The 23,372-nt window shown below is 44.5% G+C and overlaps 1 protein-coding gene across 2 annotated transcripts in view; it reads left to right on the top strand.

Moving 5' to 3' along the window:
* Positions 1 to 567: 567 nt before the first annotated feature.
* Positions 568 to 23,372, top strand: part of LOC115463366 (programmed cell death 1 ligand 2-like) — a 120,702-nt gene continuing 97,897 nt past the window's right edge. For both annotated transcript variants that reach the window (XM_030193797.1, XM_030193796.1), the window contains exon 1: positions 568 to 839. The gene's annotated coding sequence lies outside the window, so the exon portion shown is untranslated. The remainder of the gene's footprint in view (positions 840 to 23,372) is intronic.

Raw genomic sequence — 23,372 nt, 5'->3', positions numbered from 1 at the left:
GAGCCGGTGGTGGGAGGCAGGGATAGTGCTGGGCAGACTTATACGGTCTGCGCCAGAGCTGGTGGTGGGAGACGGGACTGGTGGTTGGAAGGCGGGGATAATGCTGGGCAGACTTATACGGTCTGTGATAGAGCCGGTGGTGGGAGGCAGGGATAGTGCTGGGCAGACTTATATGGCCTGTGCCAGAGCCGGTGGTGGGAGACGGGACTGGTGGTTGGGAGGCGAGGATAATGCTGGGCAGACTTATACGGTCTGTGCCAGAGCCGGTGGTGGGAGGCGGGGCTTGTGGTTGGGAGGCGGGGATAGTGCTGGACAGACTTATATGGTATACACAAAAAGTAGCACATATGAGTTATCTTGTTGGGCAGACTGGATGGACCGTGCAGGTCTTTTACTGCCGTCATCTACTATATTACTTTGTTACTATGTTACTATGTCCTTTTTCCTTAGGAAAAATGCTTAGTCAACAAATATTACTTTCAGTGTCCACTATGTGGCATTATTCCCTCATAAGCTGCAAGGAGCTCTGCTGTTTGATATTACTTTCACTTTGGAGAGCTAGAAAACCTTTCAGCAAGATATTTGGAAATATTTGCAGAAGGGTTTTGTGAGGGATTTTTTTTTTTTACAGGTTCTCAAGTGAAGAATATAGAGGGAATCTAGCTGCTTAGTTTAAGGGTGACTTTCAGAATTATACCCACAGTATTAATACATAGAAGTGAAACTCAGCAGTGTAATTCCTAGCAATCCTTCCCCGGTACTTCCAGTTTCAGTCTGAATCAGACAATTGTTGGCTTCAGAGGACGAAGAGGAGAGCAGCATGGTATAGTAGCTGTCAGGTACGTGCTTTATATGAAATGCTTTGTACAGACTCTGACAGTCTTGAGTGGGTTGCACATTTGGAATCTCTTCCAGGCTATCATGACATTGATTCTTCTCTGACTATGCATCCCTAACAGCACTCGAGAACTGTTAAAGCAAAAGAGCTGAGAAGTCCTAAACTCCCCTGAAATAGATTATAGAAAAGGAAGGTCAAAAAGAGTGAGTGTGGTAAATCTGAGGGGTGGGCGATATGTGGAGTACAGTGGGAAAAAGCAGAGAAAAATGTACCACTTCTCTATTCAGGGGATATATATATATATATATATATATATATATATATACAGTGGGGGAAATAAGTATTTGATCCCTTGCTGATTTTGTAAGTTTGCCCACTGACAAAGACATGAGCAGCCCATAATTGAAGGGTAGGTTATTGGTAACAGTGAGAGATAGCACATCACAAATTAAATCCGGAAAATCACATTGTGGAAAGTATATGAATTTATTTGCATTCTGCAGAGGGAAATAAGTATTTAATCCCTCTGGCAAACAAGACCTAATACTTGGTGGCAAAACCCTTGTTGGCAAGCACAGCGGTCAGACGTCTTCTGTAGTTGATGATGAGGTTTGCACACATGTCAGGAGGAATTTTGGTCCACTCCTCTTTGCAGATCATCTCTAAATCATTAAGAGTTCTGGGCTGTCGCTTGGCAACTCGCAGCTTCAGCTCCCTCCATAAGTTTTCAATGGGATTAAGGTCTGGTGACTGGCTAGGCCACTCCATGACCCTAATGTGCTTCTTCCTGAGCCACTCCTTTGTTGCCTTGGCTGTATGTTTTGGGTCATTGTCGTGCTGGAAGACCCAGCCACGACCCATTTTTAAGGCCCTGGCGGAGGGAAGGAGGTTGTCACTCAGAATTGTACGGTACATGGCCCCATCCATTCTCCCATTGATGCGGTGAAGTAGTCCTGTGCCCTTAGCAGAGAAACACCCCCAAAACATAACATTTCCACCTCCATGCTTGACAGTGGGGACGGTGTTCTTTGGGTCATAGGCAGCATTTCTCTTCCTCCAAACACGGCGAGTTGAGTTCATGCCAAAGAGCTCAATGTTTGTCTCATCTGACCACAGCACCTTCTCCCAATCACTCTCGGCATCATCCAGGTGTTCACTGGCAAACTTCAGACGGGCCGTCACATGTGCCTTCCGGAGCAGGGGGACCTTGTGGGCACTGCAGGATTGCAATCCGTTATGTCGTAATGTGTTACCAATGGTTTTCGTGGTGACAGTGGTCCCAGCTGCCTTGAGATCATTGACAAGTTCCCCCCTTGTAGTTGTGGGCTGATTTCTAACCTTCCTCATGATCAAGGATACCCCACGAGGTGAGATTTTGCGTGGAGCCCCAGATCTTTGTCGATTGACAGTCATTTTGTACTTCTTCTATTTTCTTACTATGGCACCAACAGTTGTCTCCTTCTCGCCCAGCGTCTTACTGATGGTTTTGTAGCCCATTCCAGCCTTGTGCAGGTGTATGATCTTGTCCCTGACATCCTTAGACAGCTCCTTGCTCTTGGCCATTTTGTAGAGGTTAGAGTCTGACTGATTCACTGAGTCTGTGGACAGGTGTCTTTCATACAGGTGACCATTGCCGACAGCTGTCTGTCATGCAGGTAACGAGTTGATTTGGAGCATCTACCTGGTCTGTAGGGGCCAGATCTCTTACTGGTTGGTGGGGGATCAAATACTTATTTCCCTCTGCAGAATGCAAATAAATTCATATACTTTCCACAATGTGATTTTCCGGATTTAATTTGTGATGTGCTATCTCTCACTGTTACCAATAACCTACCCTTCAATTATGGGCTGCTCATGTCTTTGTCAGTGGGCAAACTTACAAAATCAGCAAGGGATCAAATACTTATTTCCCCCACTGTATATATATATATATATATATATATATATATATATATATTGCACTATGTAACAGGAAAATGTATATATTCCTCCGTATTGAAGAAATTATTTAGCAGTCAGGGAGAACAGGTTTCTGCTGTGACATACAGTTTGATCTGCTCCGAGAATGTTCTGCTAATGTTTGCATGGTCTTTAACAAAGTGTTCCCAGCAGGCAACGTTAGGATTATCGCAGTAATGTATTTTAATAGCTGTTTTTAAAAGAAATGATTAACTATATCCCTTGCTAGTTCCAAGTATGGTACTGTGTTACTCAGGTATCTTTTGACGTGTAGCACTGGGTATAGGTTCTTGGTATCTTCTGTCATATGTGGCACTGCTCATGGGCTACAGGTGTTTCTTGGCACAGGGTGCAGTTACTTGTTCTACCTGTCATGCATGGATGTGGGCCCTTGGTTTCTTTTCTCATGTGTGACACTAGCGCTTAAAGACAGGAGCACACTCAATAAGAAGCAGAGCTGTAAAAGCAATTATTACAAATTATAATGAGGGAGGGAGAGGGAAACACTGGGAGCAAATGAGAATCGTAGGAAAGAGAAAACCAAAGGAGAAGAGATGTAGAGGGGCATAATCGAACAGAAACGCCTATCTCCATGGGCGTTTATCTCCGAGAACGGGTCCGTGAAGGGGCGGACCCAACCGTATTTTCGAAACAAATAGACGTCCATGTTTTATTCGCCAAGTTGTGAGCTGGGCGTTTTTGCTTTTCAGCGATAATGGACAATGAAATCGCCCAGCTCAAAAACGAATAAATCCAAGGCATTTGTTCGTGGGAGGGGCCAGGAGTCGTAGTGCACTGGTCCCCCTAACATGCCAGGACACCAACCAGGCACCCTAGGGGGCACTTTTACAAAAACAAAACAAAAGGTAAAAGAGCTCCCAGGTGCATAGCACCCTTCCATTGTGTGTAGAGCCCCCCAAATCCCCCTCAAAACCCACTGCCCACAAGTCTACACCATTACTATACTGTAGCCCTAAGGGGTGAAGGGGGGCACCTACATGTGGGTACAGTGGGTTCGGGGGGGGTTGGACGACTAAGCATTAAGCAGCACAATTGTAACAGGTAGGGGGGGGATGGGCCTGGGTCCACCTGCCTGAAGTCCACTGCACCCCCTAACAACTGCTCCAGGGACCTGCATACTGCTGCCAGGGAGGTGGGTACGACATTTGAGGGTGAAAATAAAAAGTTGTGAAACATCATTTTTTGTGGTGGGAGGGGGTTTATGACCACTGGGGGAGTCAAGGGAGGTCATCCCCGATTCCCTCCAGTGGTCATCTGGTCATTTAGGGCACTTTTTGGGGCCTTATTCGTGGAAAAACAGGGTCCAGGAAAAGTGCCCTAAATTCTAGCTAAAAACGCATACCATTATCTGTGAAATGCGCCCATCTCTGTTCGGCAGAGAACCACGCCCCAGTTCCGCCTTCGCCACACCTCTGACACGCCCCCATCAACTTTGTCCGCATCCGCGACGGAGTGCAGTTGAAAACGTCCAAAATCGGCTTTCGATTATACCGCTTTATTCGTTTTTGTGAGATAAACGTCCATCTCCCGATTTAGGTCGGAACTTGGGCGTTTTTCTCGTTCGATTATAAGCTGGAAAGCGAGGGGAGGGGACCCCAAATCCTATCCATGCAGAGACCCACTAGATCCAAACCGAGATATCACTCAGTGATATCAAGCGAATTCCCACCCACCAATTCCCCCCCCCCGCCGCGAGACAATTCTCCCCCCCCAGGGACAATTACCACTGAAGAGGGACAATTACCACCAAGGACTTGCCCCCCCCCCCCCCCCCCCCGTCATTTCCCACCCTCCCTAGCCTTCTTTTTTACTGACCATAGTTTCTGTCTTGTATCGAGTCCATAAGTTCTGGCAGTGCTTTTTGTTTTTTTATATAATCAATACAATCCAGATTAAATCTTCTTTAGATCTTTTAGGTCTTCAGTATAATAGAGTCCTTTTTTTAAAAAAGCTCCTAATATAGATACTTCAAAATCATAGCATATATTTATCCCAGAACCTCAGTGATGTTAATCGCTATCCATTTAGGTTACAGCGATTTCAATAACATCAAGTTCTTCACTGGTTCTTTTTCTAATTTCTTAATTTATATATATGAATGTAACTTTAGCATTACTTATCTTTTTAATTATTCATACTTGTCGGACCCAGGGGATCATCTGCCCATGCACGTTTCGCCCATAATGGGCTGTCTCAAGGACATTCCCCTGCAATATAAATCGAGATAAATTAGCAATCACCCCGGACTTCAGAATTAAACCTACATCCAGAGAATAGTTAAACCAAACTCACCCCGTGTTTCTTATAGCGTCAGCTCAGCAAAAGTTATCAGCAAAGATGGCGCCGGCTTTTTTTAAAAAGCCATTAAATAAACGCTACAGCATGACGTTCATAAGCCCCGCCCCCCAAGGCGTTCCACCAGCAGCAAAGGACCAATCCTATAATGCTACTGGTGGGAAACCGGGTGCCATTCAAATCAGAGATGTCCACTCAATTTCAGCATTCAACCCCTTCGGTGTAACTGTTTGAAGCATAAATATATTAAATTGCTCTCTATAGTTCAGCAATTTCTTAATTGACCCACCCTCCTCCCGATCATCTAAACATTCAACAATCCTCCATCTTATATCCTCCCATGTATGATGTTTCTGAAGCCAATGATCTACCAGTGGAGCTTGCAGATTTTGAGTTTGAATTCTTGATTTATGCTCATTAAGGCATATTTTAATGGATCTTGAACTCCTACCAATATATATGGCATCTGGAACAAGGTGAGAGGAGCATACGGATTTTGAATTCTGTTTTTGTATAAGGTGGCTGCTGCTTCATCTAAGGCTGAAAGGTTTCGCCTCACCCTATGCCTGGAACAACCTTCCTGAGCCCTTACGTCAAGCCCCCTCCCTGCCCATCTTCAAGTCTCTGCTTAAAGCCCACCTCTTCAATGCTGCCTTCGGCACCTAACTCTTACCTTCAGGATATCCAGACTGCCCCAATTTGACTGCCCCTATCGAATTGACTACTCACTTGTCCTTTAGATTGTAAGCTCTTTGAGCAGGGCCTGTCCTTTTATGTTAAATTGTACAGCGCTGCGTAACCCTAGTAGCGCTTTAGAAATGTTAAGCAGTAAGTAGTAATAGTAGCATACCAGGTTTGGTAATTGAGTTTGGAGCTGTAGTGTTTGCATTGCTTAGCAGTACTCCTGATATTATGGACTCTAAGATGTATTGTGGCTATGTGTGTGGGTGTGTCAGTGTGTGTGTATATTTGTGTGTATGTCTTTGTATATGTTTTTATACAATAAAAAGGGCTTTCATACAGGGCCACCGAGGGGGGGAGCATGGGGGGCAAAATTCCTCGGACCTGGCCTCCAAGGGGGGCCCGCTGCCAGAGTCTCTCTCATTCTGTGTCCTGCTCCTGACGGGCCCCGAGTGTTTGCCCGACAGGAGCAGGAGAGAGAAAACTCCGGCGCTGGGCCCCCCTCCAGCGCTGCTCTTCGCTCCGCCTCTACCGCTGTGCCGAGCGGCTGCCTTCCCCCTCAGGCGCATGCTCAGTTTTGAAACCGAACATGTGCGATGAGAGAAAAAAGCAGCCACAGGGGCGGGGCAGGCATGGAGTGAAGAGCAGCGCTGGATTCTTCCGCTGGCAGGGCCTCGGAATCCCCACCAGCCCCAAGGTATCTCAGTTGTGGCAGCAGCAATCCTGGGGGAGGGAGGGGGCAACTGCGGCAATGATCTAGGGGGGTGGCGGTAGCGGCCCTGCTTTCACAAAATAGTGTGACCACATATGTACATAAAAGTATGTGCGTGGAAAGTGTGTGCCTATTTTTATGCGCTCTGTATATGAGCATTCCTGGGGGTATTGTCTGAACAGAGTGGAGGCAGAGTTGCCCATATACAATTCTGGAGACCACACGTTCAAAGGATATGAGCCTGATGAAGTTAGTCTAGAGGGTAGCTACTAAAGTGGGCAATTGGCTTTGCCATAAACCATATGGAAACAGACTTAAAGATCAAATCATGTAAACCCTGGAGAATAGAAGGAAAAGGGAAGGTAGTATAAAGACTGATAACACCTCCAGGGTGTGAATGCTTAGGAGGCAGGTCTCCCTTAAGGAGACTGTAGAACGAGGGATCATGATAGGAAGGTGAAAAGGTATATACTTTGGAGGTGGAGGAGATGAGGGCAGTATTAGAATTTGAGAAAATAGGGGACGAGCACAAAGGAGTTCTGATGTCCCGTTTTTGTTTACTGGGTCTGTAGGAAGGAGTACTGATCCTGCCCATATCACAAATCTAGTTTCACAAATGATTCACGCTGCCAGACTTACTACAGCACTTACTTGGATGGAATCCACTAATGTCAATCACTGCAAGAAACATTTACCTGTCATTGCTTCAGCAGAGAGAAATCCCTGTACCTTAAAGAGAGATGTTTGATAAAATGTGGGTTTGAGTCAGTTTCTTCAAGTGCAGGATCAGAAAGCTGGATCAGAGAAGATGTTAGGTACATTGCACTTAAATTTCTGCCAGACCTTGGACACAATTTCACTAAAATGTGTCTCATAAACAGAGCGACCTTGAGTAGGGCAGAGGAAAGGATCGCAAAGGAGAGTGTAGTGTGTGAATGCTGGGTGGGTCATACGGTCTTTGTCGTCCCTCATCTTTTTTATGTTTTTCTTTTATCCCTTTTCTCATGCTGTGACTCATGAGTGCAAATGTGCAGCTCTTCATGTTGCTGTTGCTGTAATCTGTACTGGGACGTGTATTCTCTCTGGTGCTTGATTAAATACTAAAAGAAAAGTTCAAATTGTGTAACCTCTGATTACATCTCAGGAGGTCTCAGTGAGGTCTTGTGACACTGTGATCTGCCATTTCCCATCTATGATTAACTGGAAATGAGCTGTGTGTGAGGAGAAAAAAAAAATCTATTGCCACCAAGTCTTCAATTAAACTAATTCTGGATGTTTTCCTGTTGAAAACTGCACACAGGGGCTTTCTAAAAAATGACAGCGGAAGTCTTTTGACTTCCCAAAGCATTTTTTTGATTTTCTTTAGAAGCTGAAGCCATTCTTTTAACTTCTAGAAAACAAGACACGCATCCAAATTTGGATATTATGCCGTAGCAGGATAAGTATGTGGGAAGCTGTTTTGGACAGGAGTATTTTATACACATTTCAGAAGGGATTTCTCGGAGGATGCAGCTCTGGATAAAGAGGGAAGCAAGCAATCAGTCACAAACATTTATACAACAATGGTGCCAGAAAAATTGGAGAAGTTAGTCTGAAATGACCCTAAAGTTAGAGAATGACACAGGGACAAACTTCAATACTGTTAATGATATTAATCAAACTGTTTTGATTAATATCATTAACAGTATTGAAGTTTTCCTCCCCCTGTTCAGTATCCTCCTTCCCCTTTCTCCCCCCAGTGAAGAATTTCTTTAATACCTCATTCAACAATATTTCTGACCCATTCTTTTAGCCAGAGTCTCTGGCTAAAAGAATGGGTCAGAAATATTGTACAGTTGTACAGAATATTGTTTCTTTTTATACTTTAATAAAATGACTTAAATATAAAATCCTAACTATTCAAGGCTTCTGCGGATGGGATTATACAGAGCTTCCGGGCATGGGGCAGGGACGGAGTGGGGATGGGGACAGAGTTTGTCCCCGTGTCATTCTCTAACTTTAGGGTCATTTCAGACTAACTTCTCCAATTTTTCTGGCACCATTGTTCTATAAATGTTTGTGACTGACTGCTTGCTTCCCTCTTTAGCCAGAGCTGCATCCTCTGGGAAATCCCTTCTGAAATGTGTATAAAATACTCCTGTCCAAAACAGCTTCCCACATTCTTATCCTGCTACGGCATCATATCCAAATTTGGATGCACTTTTTGTTTTCTAGAAGTTAAAAGAATGGCTTCAGCTTCTAAAGAAAATCAAAAAAATATTTTGGGAACATAAAACATGGAAATTTAATATGAATTCATATTACATTTTCATGTTTTATAGACAAAGCAACTTTAAAAGTATTAAATAGCATGATGTTTCATAATAAAATGAGTTCAGAAAGAGAGGGGAATAGGTGGTGAATAAAAGCTCTATGTTAAGTTGTAGATTTAATGGGATTTTTTTTATTCCATGTGATATATTTGTAATGTTCATAACGAAAACAAAGAAATCCTTCATGAAAGTGATGCAGAAAATAGATTTCTACTTTAGTATCAATTACCATAATTTTACAGCTTGACTTCTACAACCAACATTATTTACCCTTCTACAGAGGGTGCTATTACCCACATGCCATGCCCTAAATGGTAGTCAGCAAGAATCTCACAAACGTTCTCCCTCACAGCTAAGCCTGTTATGCTCACCCAAACTCTGCTTCCGTTCTTCTAAGGCATCTTCTGTTGCAAACAGAGTACTCTTGACTTTTGGAAAGAGAAAAAAAGAGCCTATGTTCTGTGCCTTCTCCTTCCTTTGTTCTTCCCTCCCTTACCTTCCTCTCCATCGCAACGCAAGGAGATTCCCCATAGGCCAGCTCTGGGGCCTTCCCTCCTCTGCTGACTCAAGCCTTCTGATGTAACCATAATATACTGTTAAGACTCCTAGACTACTTCGGGATTGGTGGAAACATACTCAGCTGGATCAAGGGCTTCCTAACCACCAGAACATACCAAGTGAAATCTAACTCAAACATATCACTACCGTGGAAAGCAGATTGCGGAGTACCTCAAGGATCACCACCATCACCGATCCTCTTCAACTTAATGATGACCCCGCTAGCAAAGTCCCTATCCACCCAAGGCTTCAACCCATTCATCTATGCAGACGACATTACAATATACATTCCTTTCAAACATGACCTGACAGAAATCAGCAACGAAATCAATCACAGCATGAACACCATGACCTCTTGGGTAAATGCGTTCCAACTAAAACTCAACACAGAAAAAACACATTGCCTCATCCTCTCATACCTACATAACACGAACAAACCCACAAATTTAAATACACCAGATCACACCCTCCCTATATCAGATAGCCTGAAAATCCTCGGGGTTGCATTGGACCGTAACCTTACACTCGAGAGCCAAGTGAACTCTACAACCAAGAAAATGTTCCACTCAATGTGGAAACTCAAACGCATGAAACCATTCTTCCCGAGGGAAATATTTCGCAACGCTCATAAAGAAACTTTAGACCACTCAAAACACAGCAGCCAGACTCATATTTGGCAAAACACAATTCGAAAGCGCCAAACCCCTCTGAGAAAAATTGCACTGGCTCCCAATCAAAGAACGTATTGCTTTCAAGATCTGCACCCTGGTCCACAAAATTATTTACGGTGAAGCCCCAAGATAAATGACCGACCTCATAGACTTACCAACCAGAAACACAGTCGCATCAACATGGACATTCCTAAATCTCCACTACCCAAGCTGTAAAGGACTCAAATACAAATCACCCCATGCATCCAGCTTCTCCTACATAAGCATACAACTGTGGAATGCATTACCAAAAACTGTGAAAACAACGTATGACCACCTCAACTTCCGGAAGCTACTAATGACCAACCTGTTCAATAAGGCATACCCTACCAACCCAACTTAAGTGCCTGAACCCTGCAACACAACGTAACTAAAGCTCATAATGAACACTACATCATTTTCCTTCTCTGATTCACAATCCAGCTTATTTTCGAAGGAGATCGCCGGCCATCTTCCGACACAAATCGGGAGATGGCCGGCGATCTCCTGAACCCAGCCAAATCAGTATAATGGAAAGCCGATTTTGGCCGGCGCCAACTGTTTTCTGTCGCAGAGCCGGCCAAACTTCAAGGGGGCGTGTTGGTAGGGTACCGAAGGCAGGACGGGGACGTGGTATGAGATGACCGGCTTTGCCTGATAATGAAAAAAAGAAAGCCTTTCAGGACCAAGCTTCAAAAAGGTGCCCCAACTGACCAAATGACCACCGGAGGGAATCGGGGATGACCTCCCCTTACTCCCCCAGTGGTCACCAACCCCCTCCTACCAAAAAAATATATATATATATATTTTTTCCCAGCCTCTATGCCAGCCTGAAATGTCATGCCCAGCTCCCTGGCAGCAGTATGCAGGTCCATAGAGCAGTTTTTTGTGGGTGCAGTGCACTTCAAGCAGGTGGACCCAGGCCCATCCACCCCCCTACCTGTTACACTTGGGGTGGTAAATGGGAGCCCTCCAACCCCCCCCCCCAAAACCCACTGTATCCAAATGTAGGTGCCCCCCTTCACCCATAAGGGCTATGGTAGTGGTGTAGAGTTGTGGGGGACCAGTGCACTATAAATGCTGGCCCTTCCCATGACCAAATGCCTTGGATTTGGCCGGGTTTGAGATGGCCGGCATCGGTTTCCATTATCGGCGAAAACCGATGCTGGCCATCTCAAACCCGGCCATCTCTGACATTTGGCCGGCCCGAACCATATCGAAACGAAAGATGTCCGGCCATCTTTTTCGATAATATGGTTCGGGACTGCTCTTTGCTGCGCCGGCCAAATAGATGGCTGGCGATCTATTTGGCCGGCGCCGTTCGATTATGCCCCTCTATATGTGTTTAACATATGAACCTCATTCGACTGTAACATCACTTTGTACTTGTTTCTCTACCGGAGTTGGCAAACGCCTTCACGGTACTATGTAAGCCACATTGAGCCTGCAAATAGGTGGGAAAATGTGGGATACAAATGCAACAAATAAATAAATATATGCAGATGATATACTAGTACTACTTAACATTTCTAGAGCGCTACTAGGGTTACGCAGCGCTGTACAGTTTAACAAAAAGGACAGTCCCTGCTCAAAAGAGCTTACAATCTAATGGGTGAAATGTCAAGTGTCAAGTGGGGGCAGTCTAGATTTCCTGAATAGAGGTATGGTGGTTAGGTGCCGAAGGCAACATTGAAGAGGTGGGCTTTGAGCAAGGCTTTGAAGATGGGCAGGGAGGGGGCCTGGCATATGGGCTCAGGGAATTTATTCCAGGCATGGGGTGAGGCGAGGCAGAAAGGGCGGAGCCTGGAGTTGGTGGTGGTGGTGAAGGGTACTGAAAGGAGGGATTTGTCTTGAGAGCGGAGGCGGTTATTCTCTCTTTATCACTGGAAGATATTACAGATCTCTTGGGGGTAAACCTTTCCTTGCCAATTGTTTAAAATTGGGCTGGTACCCAGTGGCGTTCCTAGGGGGGCTGACACCTGGGGCGGATCGCCGATGCGCCCCGCCCCCCGGGTGCAGCGCCCCCCCCCCCCCCCCCCCCCCCACCCCCGGAACAGTGTGACGCCCCCCTCCCCGGCGAAAGAACCCCCGATCCCCCGGCGAAAGAACCCCCCCCCCGGGTGCACGCCGCTGGGGGGGGGTGCCGTGCACCTGCTGGCTCTTCGTTTTCATGCTCCCTCTGCTCCGGAACAGGAAGTAACCTGTTCTGGGGCAAAGGGAGCATGAAAACAAAGAGCCGACAGGCGCGCGGCACCCCCCCCAGCGGTGTGCACCCGGGGCGGAGCACCCCCACCGCCCCCCCCCCCCGGTACGCCACTGCTGGTACCCACAAATTGAAACTTAATAAAGATAAAACAAAATTTATGTGGATAGGATCAGCTAGGCAAATAATGACTAACGCTAAGGGGGTCTTTAACTAAGGTGCACTAGCATTTTTAAGTTGTGCTAAAAATCAGCTGGTGCTAAACACTGTGACGCCCGTAGGAATATAATGAGTGTCTCAGCATTTAGCACCAGCTGATTTTTAGCACAACTTAAAAATGCTAGCGCACCTTAGTAAAAGAGCTCCTAAGTTAGTTATTGATAATATAAGTTATAGCCTTGAGACATCAGTTCAAATATTGGGAATTCAAGTGGACAGTATGTTTACTATGAAAAATCATGTTAACTTACTAATCAGAAATTCTTTTTTGACACCGCGTAAATTAAGACATATTAGAAAGTGATTTGAGTCTTTCATCTTTCGTCTTTTAGTACAAATATTGATTTTATCAAGGCTAGATTATTGTGATGTATCCTATTTGAGCTGCACTGTATCTCTTGTTACAAACAGTGCAAAACGCTGCGGTGCGTTTGATTTATGCAATATCAAAACTTGAAAGTGTGGCCCCTTTATATTGTGAACTTCACTGGTTACCAATCGTAGCTTGTATAAAGTTCAAACTGGTCACATTGATTCATAAGGTTTTATATTGAGAGGCTCCACAATATTTACTGCCATATATCTGCCTTGCCCATAGTTCAAAGGCTTATTCTTTAAGTAAATTGTATATATTACAGTTTCCTAGCGATAGAAATATAAAATCTTCTAAACAATTAACATCATCTGCAGCCTATCAAGCATCTTTAATTTGGAATGCTCTCCCTCAAGCAATAAGATCGATTAAGTACTATTTGATATTTAGAAAAGTATTAAAAACGTATTTACTTAGAAAGTTTGTACCAGATAAATATGATTGACCATATGATTGAAGTTATGTTTTTATCTTGTAAATCTGTTATTGTCATTATGGATCTTAATTTTCTAGGGTTGCCTAAGGTGATCCACTATAAACCAAATAGGTATTTGTGGAATACAAATGTTTTGCTGTTACATAATGTAAAGTTAATGACTACAGTAGACAAGGGCACATACTATATATTAAAACACATGGTAATGAAGGTATTCTTCTGCAATGCACAGAAGTAAATAGGCAATTTTAATGCATGCACAGCGCGAGAAAATTACTGCCAGGTTCGGGGCAGTGTAGAAGGGTTGGTTGACAGAATTGAATGCCAGTCTTTGAAATCTAAACACCTCATTTTGCCTTTTTCTGCAACCTGGTCAGTTCCTGCAACTTTAACACACAATCGTACCATTTTACAATTGTACAAGAACCCTATTACCCCAACCCATAACCTGACCATTGAGGTAATGCAGATCTACCGGTCCTAAAGGAATCAGGGTCTAACCGATAACCAAATGCTTACTCAAAGTAAAAGGCTTTCATCAGAGTTTTAAATTTGGAAAGCAATAATTCTGATCAGAGATAAGGGGGCAGTCTATTCCAGAATGAGGGGGATAAAAAGCAATAGGCTGACCTCCGGGTCGATTCATAGTGAGCATTCCTGGGGGATGGAAGAACTAACTGGTGAGAATTAAGAGATCGAAGTGCTCACGTGAGGGTGTAGAGAATGGTGGCAGAAGAAAGATATGTGTCTTGTTGTAAGTAATATTTTTATGAGCGCTTAGGGCCCGATTCTATACAGTGGTGGAAATAAGTATTTGATCCCTTGCTGATTTTGTAAGTTTGCCCACTGACAAAGACATGAGCAGCCCATAATTGAAGGGTAGGTTATTGGTAACAGTGAGAGATAGCACATCACAAATTAAATCCGGAAAATCACATTGTGGAAAGTATATGAATTTATTTGCATTCTGCAGAGGGAAATAAGTATTTGATCCCCCACCAACCAGTAAGAGATCTGGCCCCTACAGACCAGGTAGATGCTCCAAATCAACTCGTTACCTGCATGACAGACAGCTGTCGGCAATGGTCACCTGTATGAAAGACACCTGTCTACAGACTCAGTGAATCAGTCAGACTCTAACCTCTACAAAATGGCCAAGAGCAAGGAGCTGTCTAAGGATGTCAGGGACAAGATCATACACCTGCACAAGGCTGGAATGGGCTACAAAACCATCAGTAAGACGCTGGGCGAGAAGGAGACAACTGTTGGTGCCATAGTAAGAAAATGGAAGAAGTACAAAATGACTGTCAATCGACAAAGATCTGGGGCTCCACGCAAAATCTCACCTCGTGGGGTATCCTTGATCATGAGGAAGGTTAGAAATCAGCCTACAACTACAAGGGGGGAACTTGTCAATGATCTCAAGGCAGCTGGGACCACTGTCACCACGAAAACCATTGGTAACACATTACGACATAACGGATTGCAATCCTGCAGTGCCCGCAAGGTCCCCCTGCTCCGGAAGGCACATGTGACAGCCCGTCTGAAGTTTGCCAGTGAACACCTGGATGATGCCGAGAGTGATTGGGAGAAGGTGCTGTGGTCAGATGAGACAAAAATTGAGCTCTTTGGCATGAACTCAACTCGCCGTGTTTGGAGGAAGAGAAATGCTGCCTATGACCCAAAGAACACCGTCCCCACTGTCAAGCATGGAGGTGGAAATGTTATGTTTTGGGGGTGTTTCTCTGCTAAGGGCACAGGACTACTTCACCGCATCAATGGGAGAATGGATGGGGCCATGTACCGTACAATTCTGAGTGACAACCTCCTTCCCTCCGCCAGGGCCTTAAAAATGGGTCGTGGCTGGGTCTTCCAGCACGACAATGACCCAAAACATACAGCCAAGGCAACAAAGGAGTGGCTCAGGAAGAAGCACATTAGGGTCATGGAGTGGCCTAGCCAGTCACCAGACCTTAATCCCATTGAAAACTTATGGAGGGAGCTGAAGCTGCGAGTTGCCAAGCGACAGCCCAGAACTCTTAATGATTTAGAGATGATCTGCAAAGAGGAGTGGACCAAAATTCCTCCTGACATGTGTGCAAACCTCATCATCAACTACAGAAGACGTCTGACCGCTGTGCTTGCCAACAAGGGTTTTGCCACCAAGTATTAGGTCTTGTTTGCCAGAGGGATTAAATACTTATTTCCCTCTGCAGAATGCAAATAAATTCATATACTTTCCACAATGTGATTTTCCGGATTTAATTTGTGATGTGCTATCTCTCACTGTTACCAATAACCTACCCTTCAATTATGGGCTGCTCATGTCTTTGTCAGTGGGCAAACTTACAAAATCAGCAAGGGATCAAATACTTATTTCCACCACTGTATATGGCACCTAAAATTAACGCGCGTTAGGCAATCACGCCTATGCGGATTCTAAATACCGTGCATAAATCTATGCATGGTATTTAGATTATACTTCTAAATACCACGCATAGATTTAATACACATAGGCTTAGTTCATGTGACTGAATCTACACGTGTCCATTTACGCCAACAAAAAGCTGGTGTAAATGCGCGCACTGGCCCATATTTTGTAACAATGTGCATCGATTTTGGAATGCCCATAAAATACCCATTTTTATTCCCCCCTAACCACACCTCTTTTTGCCTGCACATGTTAGAATTTAGACGCAGTACATTACAGAATACGCTTAGAGATGTATGTGCGTAAATTTACAATTTTTGCCAATTGGTGCTCCTTATTGCTTATTAAGAGCTGTTAACGCTTAACAGCTTGTTAAAACAATTAATCTACGGTCTGTGCCCTGAAGAGCACAGGTACAAATCAAAGTAGGGTATACACAAAAAGTAGCACATATGAGTTATCTTGTTGGGCAGACTGGATGGACCGTGCAGGTCTTTTTCTGCCGTCATCTACTATGTTACTATCCAGCTTATAATCAAAAGAGAAAAACGCCTATATTGCGACCCAAATCGGGAGATAGACGTTTATCTCACAAAAACGAATAAAGCGGTATAATCGAAAGCCGAATTTGGACGTTTTCAACTGCACTCCGTCGCGGATGCGGACAAAGTTGATGGGGGCGTGTCGAAGGCGTGGTGAAGGCGGAACTGGGGCGTGGTTATCGGCCGATCAGAGATGGGCGCCTTTCGCCAATAATGGAAAAAAATATGCGTTTTTAGCGAGAATTTAGGGCACTTTTCCTGGACCCTGTTTTTCCACGAATAGGGCCCCAAAAAGTGCCCTAAATGATCAGATGACCACTGGAGGGAGTCGGGGATGACCTCCCCTGACTCCCCCCAGTGGTCACAAACCCCCTCCCACCACAAAAATATGCCGTTTCACAACTTTTTATGTTCACCCTCAAATGTCATACCCACCTCCCTGGCAGCAGTATGCAGGTCACTGGAGCAGTTATTAGGGGATGCAGTGGACGTCAGGCAGGTAGACCCAGGCCCATCCCCCCCCCTCCTGTTACACTTGTGCTGGTAAATGGGAGCCCTCCACACCGCCCACCAAACCCACTGTACCCACATGTAGGTGCCCCCCTTCACCCCTTAGGGCTATAGTAATGGTGTAGACTTGTGGGTGGTGGGTTTTGAGGGGGATTTGGGGGGCTCAACACCCAAGGGAAGGGTGCTATGCACCTGGGAGCTCTTTTACCTTTTTTTATGTTTTTGTAAAAGTGCCCCCTAAGGTGCCCGGTTGGTGTCCTGGCATGTGAGGGGGACCAGTGCACTACGACTCCTGGCCCCTCCCACGAACAAATGCCTTGGATTTATTCGCTTTTGAGCTGGGCGCTTTCATTTTCCATTATCGCTGAAAAACAAAAACGCCCAGCTCACAAATTGTCGAATAAAACATGGACATCTATTTTTTCCCAAAATACGGTTCGGTCCGCCCCTTCACGGACCCGTTCTCGGAGATAAACGCCCATGGAGATAGACGTTTTCATTCGATTATGCCCCTCTAAGCCTCCCCAGCCCAGCTGTGAACTTCCCCGTGGCCACGCCTATCTCTAAATGCAGCCTGAGACAAGACTCGACGAAATCTTCTGTTGAGTAGCGCAGCAGCAGCCAGGAACGAGACCTGCCGTCGCTACTCTCCACCCACAGCCAGCATAACATAAGAAAAAAAAGAAGCGCGGGGCCGCAGCAGCCTTCAGACATGCGCTGTCAGCTCTGCTGGTCTCTGCCCCATGACGTCAATTTCCCGTTCCGGGGTCAGAGGACCGGCAGAACCGACAGCGCATGTCTGAAGGCTGCTGCGGCCCCGCGCTTCTTTTTCTTCTTCTGTCAGTGCTGCTGTTAAGAGGCCCGGGCTGGAGGGAGAGAAAAGAACATGGCCACTGGCTGGAAACGGTAGGAGGAGAGAGAGGGAGAGCAGGGGAGAGCCAGAGAGCGATAGGGAGAGAAAGAGGGGACATGGAAAAGAGCAGGGGAGAGCCAGGGACATGGAAAAAAGCAGGGGAGAGCCAGAAAGAGATGGGGAGAGAAAGAGGGGCCATGGAAAAGAGCAGGGGAGAGCCAGGGACATGGAAAAAAGCAGGGGAGAGCCAGAAAGAGATGGGGAGAGAAAGAGGGGCCATGGAAAAGAGCAGGGGAGAGCCAGGGACAAATCATCAGAAAGGGTTTTAGAGCCTAAATCATGACACTACCTCGTGAAGGATCTGCATAAAAGGAGCTCATTGTGAACACTTTCCACCCTAAAAGGGTGTTTTGTGGCTCTACATGAGAATTGTGATATTATGATCCCTTGTTTCATATTGTTGACGGTATGGGTGGTATATTGGTTTATTAGGGTCTGCCCAGTGTTATGGTACAGTAAGGTTTATGAGTGTGTTTTTGCACAAATTTGTGCATAGTGTTTTGCAGTTGAGCAATTGTGGTTAGTACATGCTTTGAGCAACCACTTTATTCTTTGACATATGATACATATTTAATATCTAAATTTAATAAAAGGTATTAATTGTGACTTATTTTTTACTTATTTTTTTTCTATGTTGTCAGACAATTATGGATGTAAGCCCCACCCCTAACCCCGCCCCCTTTAGCCTCCTAAACAGTTGGGCCACCGACCGCCTATGCCTCCATTTACACCAATGAAAATGTGGCATAGATTCTGGTGCATAGATTTAAGTGCAGAGGACCATATTCTAAAACAGCGTGTGTAAGTTTTGAAACCCCCACAAAATGCCCGTAACCATGCACCTTTTTTACCTGCATGCATTAAAACGTAGGCACAGTGCGTTACAGAATACCCTTAGGGAGTTGTGCACATAAATTCTAATTATTGCCAATTAGTGCTCATTATTGCTTGTTAAATGCTGCTAAGAATGCTGATTGGCTTGTCATGCACGCACTACGCCAAGTTCCTAACCCCCTTTAGTAGACATACCCCATGTGTTTAATAAAAAACTTTATACTACACAAAACCAACAGCCTGTTGCAAAAATTACAACATTGAACTGCCTTGTTTGCCAGCATTGAAAGTACCACATGGAAATCAGAATAGCACATGCAAAATTGTGCACTACAGTACATGAGCCGGTGTTTGTGATTGAAACGGCAAAACAGAAACACCCTGGGATGCAAAGAATAAGCATGCAAATCATAAAAAGGAAAGAGAAAAGTGTTTACAGTTTTGCATGATATTTATTTATTAGGGGGATTTTTATAAGTACTTTGGAAATGTTCTGGGACAGTCTGATCTGAAACTTAGAAGACATAATACAAGCAAAATACCTTATGCAATATCTTACAAAACATTCTGAGGCCATAGTGTCAGGCACATGTTTTCAGCAAATGACTTTTTGTAAATGGAGGAAAGTAGTAAAACAAAGAAGTGATCAGCCCAGTGCTAAGAAGACTTGGGCACTACCTTCAGAAAAATGTTACAAATCAACCTCGATATTTTTGTGACTTTCCAGCCTTGCCTTCAAACATCCTACAGCTGATTTACTGGTGGAGACATTTCATTTCCTGGTTTTTCTGATTGTTGCACAAGTTCTTCCTGCTTTCTGGAAGTATGATATGAAGTGCTGCTTAGTCCGCCAACTCCCATAACTTAGGTTCAAAGCAGATAAAATGAAAGAAAAAACATTAATTAAAGACATGATTTCTGGAACAAAAAGATCTTCAAATTTTTTCAAAAAAGACAGATCAGTGGACATAGTCCTAAGTTCAATAGGCAGAGAACACTAATACGAGCTGCCTGATAAGGAAAAGATGCCTGCAAAGACTTTTTTTATATTTAACCCCTGAATCACAGAAAATAAAGAAAGCGGAAATCTTCAGCTCGAGAAGAGGTAGGAGACAGAGGAAAGGAGAATAAGCTAATCAAATATTCTGGACATGTACCTTCAAACATTTTTAAAACCCAGCAAGCCAACTTAAAAGAAATATGAGCATTCATATAGGCAACCAATGCAACTTAACCAAGCAGGGAGTAGCATGATCAAACCTGTTTTCTCCCAACATAGTAACATAGTAAGTGACAGCAGATAAAGACCTGAATGGTCCATCCAGTCTGCCCAACAGTCACAAGCACTATCTTTGCTGCCATATTTTGTAAAACTTGTCATCTAGAGATTAGTTTTAAAAAAACCCAATAAAGACCATTGCAGTAATCCAAATAGGACAGAATCATTGACTGGACCAAGATAGAGAAATTTTTTTCAGTAAAAAGCAAACGAATGTTTCTAAATTGACGCAGTTTTAAAAAAAAGAGTCTTAACTACGGCATTAATCTGGGATCTCAAAGATAAGGAGGTATCCAAATAGACACCAAGTATCTTACAAATGTTGTCCTCGTTCAACATTAAACCAGCGGACATGAAGCTACACCTTCAGGTGGCTGAAGCTTATTTCTGCTTAGAATTACAGGGCCAGATTTTAAGGTTCTGGGAAATGGAACCAGCACTGCTGGAGGGCCTTCACCTCGGACATCATTTCCTTCTACAGTCTCCGTTACACTCCAACCTGTACCAGAAATCAAATTCCTTCCCTACAGGGCCGGTCTTAGCAATTGTGGAGCCCTGTGCAGACCAGTTTGGTGGGGTCCCCCAGCCCCTTGCCTAGCCCCACCCCTTGCTCAACTCTGCCCCATCCTCAATCCCACCCCTGCCTAGCCCTGCCTCTGATGACTCACTTCTACCCTCTGTACTCACCATCCTCTTCTCACTCATCTTTCCCGAGGACCCTGATGGTCTCTCCCACATGGTTCCACCATGCCAATCATCTTCTCTCCTTCTTCTTTCCTACAGTCTTCTACCCCAACATTTCCTCTCTCTCATTCTCCACCCACACTTGCAGCCCATCTCCCTGTCCTGCCCACCCTTCTCTCTCCTCCACCCCTATAGTCCAGCATTTCCATGTCTCCCTCTCCTTCCCCTCCACATCTATGGTCCAACACTCCCTGTCCCCTCCACCCCTATGATCTAACAATTCCCTCTCCCCTCTCCACCCCTAAAGTCAAACAATTCTCTCTTCCCTCTCCCTTCCCCTCCACCCCAAATTGGGGTCCATCAACTCCCTGTCTCCTCCCCCCATCCTTCTCCCTTATGATCCAGCACTTGATTGTCCCCCCTCCCTTTCCCTCCACCCTTATGGTCCAGCACTTCTTATCTCATATCTCCCCTTCCCCCTTATAGCCCAGTACTTCTGTGTTCCCCCAGCACCTCTCCCTTTCATCCCCTTCAATCCAGCACCTGCCCCCCCCCCCCCCTTCCAGGTTCCCTGTCCCCAGGCTTCCCTTGCTTTATTGTACAGTACACCTAAGTCCCTCATCTCACCAAGCATAATGATCCAGCACAAGTTACAGGGTAAAACCTTTAGTCAGAAAAGAGTAAGAGACATTAAACCTAATACAGGAAACAGAGATAAAAGTATCTCAGTTTATGATATAATCCTTATCAAACTGTGCAGTTTGATTCCTTTATATCCGGGCTAGAAGCAACTGAATAATTAATCCAACTAGGAAGGACAAGTGTCCTCAAAAGCTCATGCCTCAATAAATTGGTTAGTCAATAAGGTGCCACCGGCCTCTGTTTTGCTTCACCTGACTAATACGGTTACCCCTTTTAAAGTATAATTCCACAGTTAACTATTATGCAATATACACTTCAAGTTTCTCACAGAAACAAGCCAGCAAAATCAAAGCCCTTCAAATAGTCAAAGGCTGTTAAGTCACAGTCTAAGTGATTTGGCTAAAAAAAAGAAAGCAGCCTTTGAACCTTGATTTCTCACATGGGTGCACACTTCAACTTAGTTAACTGTCTCTATTCCAGGTTTTCCAATGCTGTTTGCTAGTCAAGAGAGTTTAAACAACTTGGAATCTCTGCAGTACAGTTTCAGTTAGCAGAATAAATCAAACTTATATGTGAATTCCTGGGATTCTCTCCCTGTCTTTTGGATTTCAAAAGCTACCACTAGCAAATCTTCAATGCAGCTCCTTGTAACTCCAGGTAGAACGGGCCTCAGTTGATAGGTGCCTTTTCCCTGCTAACAGCAAGATAACTGGGACCATCTTTGGCCTTTGGACCCTTCTACTAAAGTGCATGCATCTCCCGGCAAAGGATATATTGAGGTGGTCAGAGCAGAGTGAACGGAACCATTTTCTATGACTGTCTTTGTCAGCAGTCTGGAGAAAGAAGGAGTCTTTGGCTGGATAAGGCAGTGTACCATGTCTCACAAAGCAGTGAAGAAGTGAAAGACAAAGTGGCAAGGAGCCCCTGATCCTGGAAAAGAAGGAGAGGATACAGAAGATGTTTATGTTTATTGGTTTGCTTAATATACCACCACATCTAAATAAAAGTTTGCAGGGGTTAACAAAATGAGTAAATAATAATCCAAATAAAATAGAAAAAGGAATGCCAAACGTAAATAGGACAGACTCAATCAACCAGGAACACCTCGCAACAACAAAACTGAATCATTGTCTCTGCACAGGGAAACTAAGCATCTGCCGTTAGCTCACTGGAAGCGAGAAGCCAAAAGCCAGAGTTTAAAAAGTTGGTTTTAAGAAGGAACTTAAAATGCAATAATCAGAGTTCCGAGAGAAGAATGGGAGAGGTCATTCCATAATTTAGGAGCCAAAAAGTAAAAAGCTGAGTGATGAGTATCTTAATAATATGGGCCTGCTTAGGGGAAGAAGAACTAGACGGTGGGAGTCAAGGAAGCGAAGACTGCAGGTGGGAGTGAGGAGAGGTAGGGTGGAAAGCCAGAGTGTAGGGCTTTGTGCGTGATGGAAATAATTTTTAAACTATGAACAAAGTTTCATAGGGAGCCAGTGGAGAGAGGACAAGAGCAGAGTAACGGAATCGAATCTGCGGGCTTTGCAAAGGAAGCAGACAGCAGTATTTTGGAGGGTCTGTAATTGTCAAAGTTGGGAGGAGGGAGACCAGCATAACCACAGTGCAGTACTCCAAATGTGATATGACAAACACATAAATTAAGGTATGGATCTGTGACAAGGAGAGCCTGGAGCTGCCACGGTACTGCACCTGTGATCACATCTGAGTTTACACTCCAATTCTATGGGGTATTCAGGAGAAGGAGTTAGAAAGGAGGGGTTCTAAACCGAAAAGAGATTGTCCAAGTGTCTTAGTGACTGTAAGTGTTTAATAATTTCCTACTCTGCCATTACTTGATTTTTGATGACTACTCCCTAAGACTTTCAGAAAATCCTTGACTCCTCACAATATTGGACCTGGACTAAGTTATTGGAAAGGGGAAAGTATGAAGAGAATGGATTTTGGTGTCAACAGCCTCCTAGCTTTAAGAATCCCAAACTGGAACCATGAACAAATTTCCAGAGTTAAACATGCAAACAAGTGTTACCTCCCAGAAGTTGTACCCCAGTCTGCCATACAACCAGAGACAGCAATTGTAAGGGCCTCAGCCCGATAAGAGTTACAAATGTGGTAACCATCCAAAGAAGGGCCAGGACTGGCATCTAAAGGATCCAGACTTTTATTTTGTTTTGTTTTTGAACAGAGATAATGTAGTTTTTAACTGTGCTGACTTGATACTATGGAGTTCACCCAGAC

This window comes from Microcaecilia unicolor, chromosome 2 (assembly GCF_901765095.1).
Source record: "Microcaecilia unicolor chromosome 2, aMicUni1.1, whole genome shotgun sequence".
Classification (NCBI taxonomy): domain Eukaryota; kingdom Metazoa; phylum Chordata; class Amphibia; order Gymnophiona; family Siphonopidae; genus Microcaecilia; species Microcaecilia unicolor.
The sequence above is the reverse complement of the archived record's forward strand: the minus strand, read 5'-3'. Positions and strand labels throughout refer to the sequence as shown.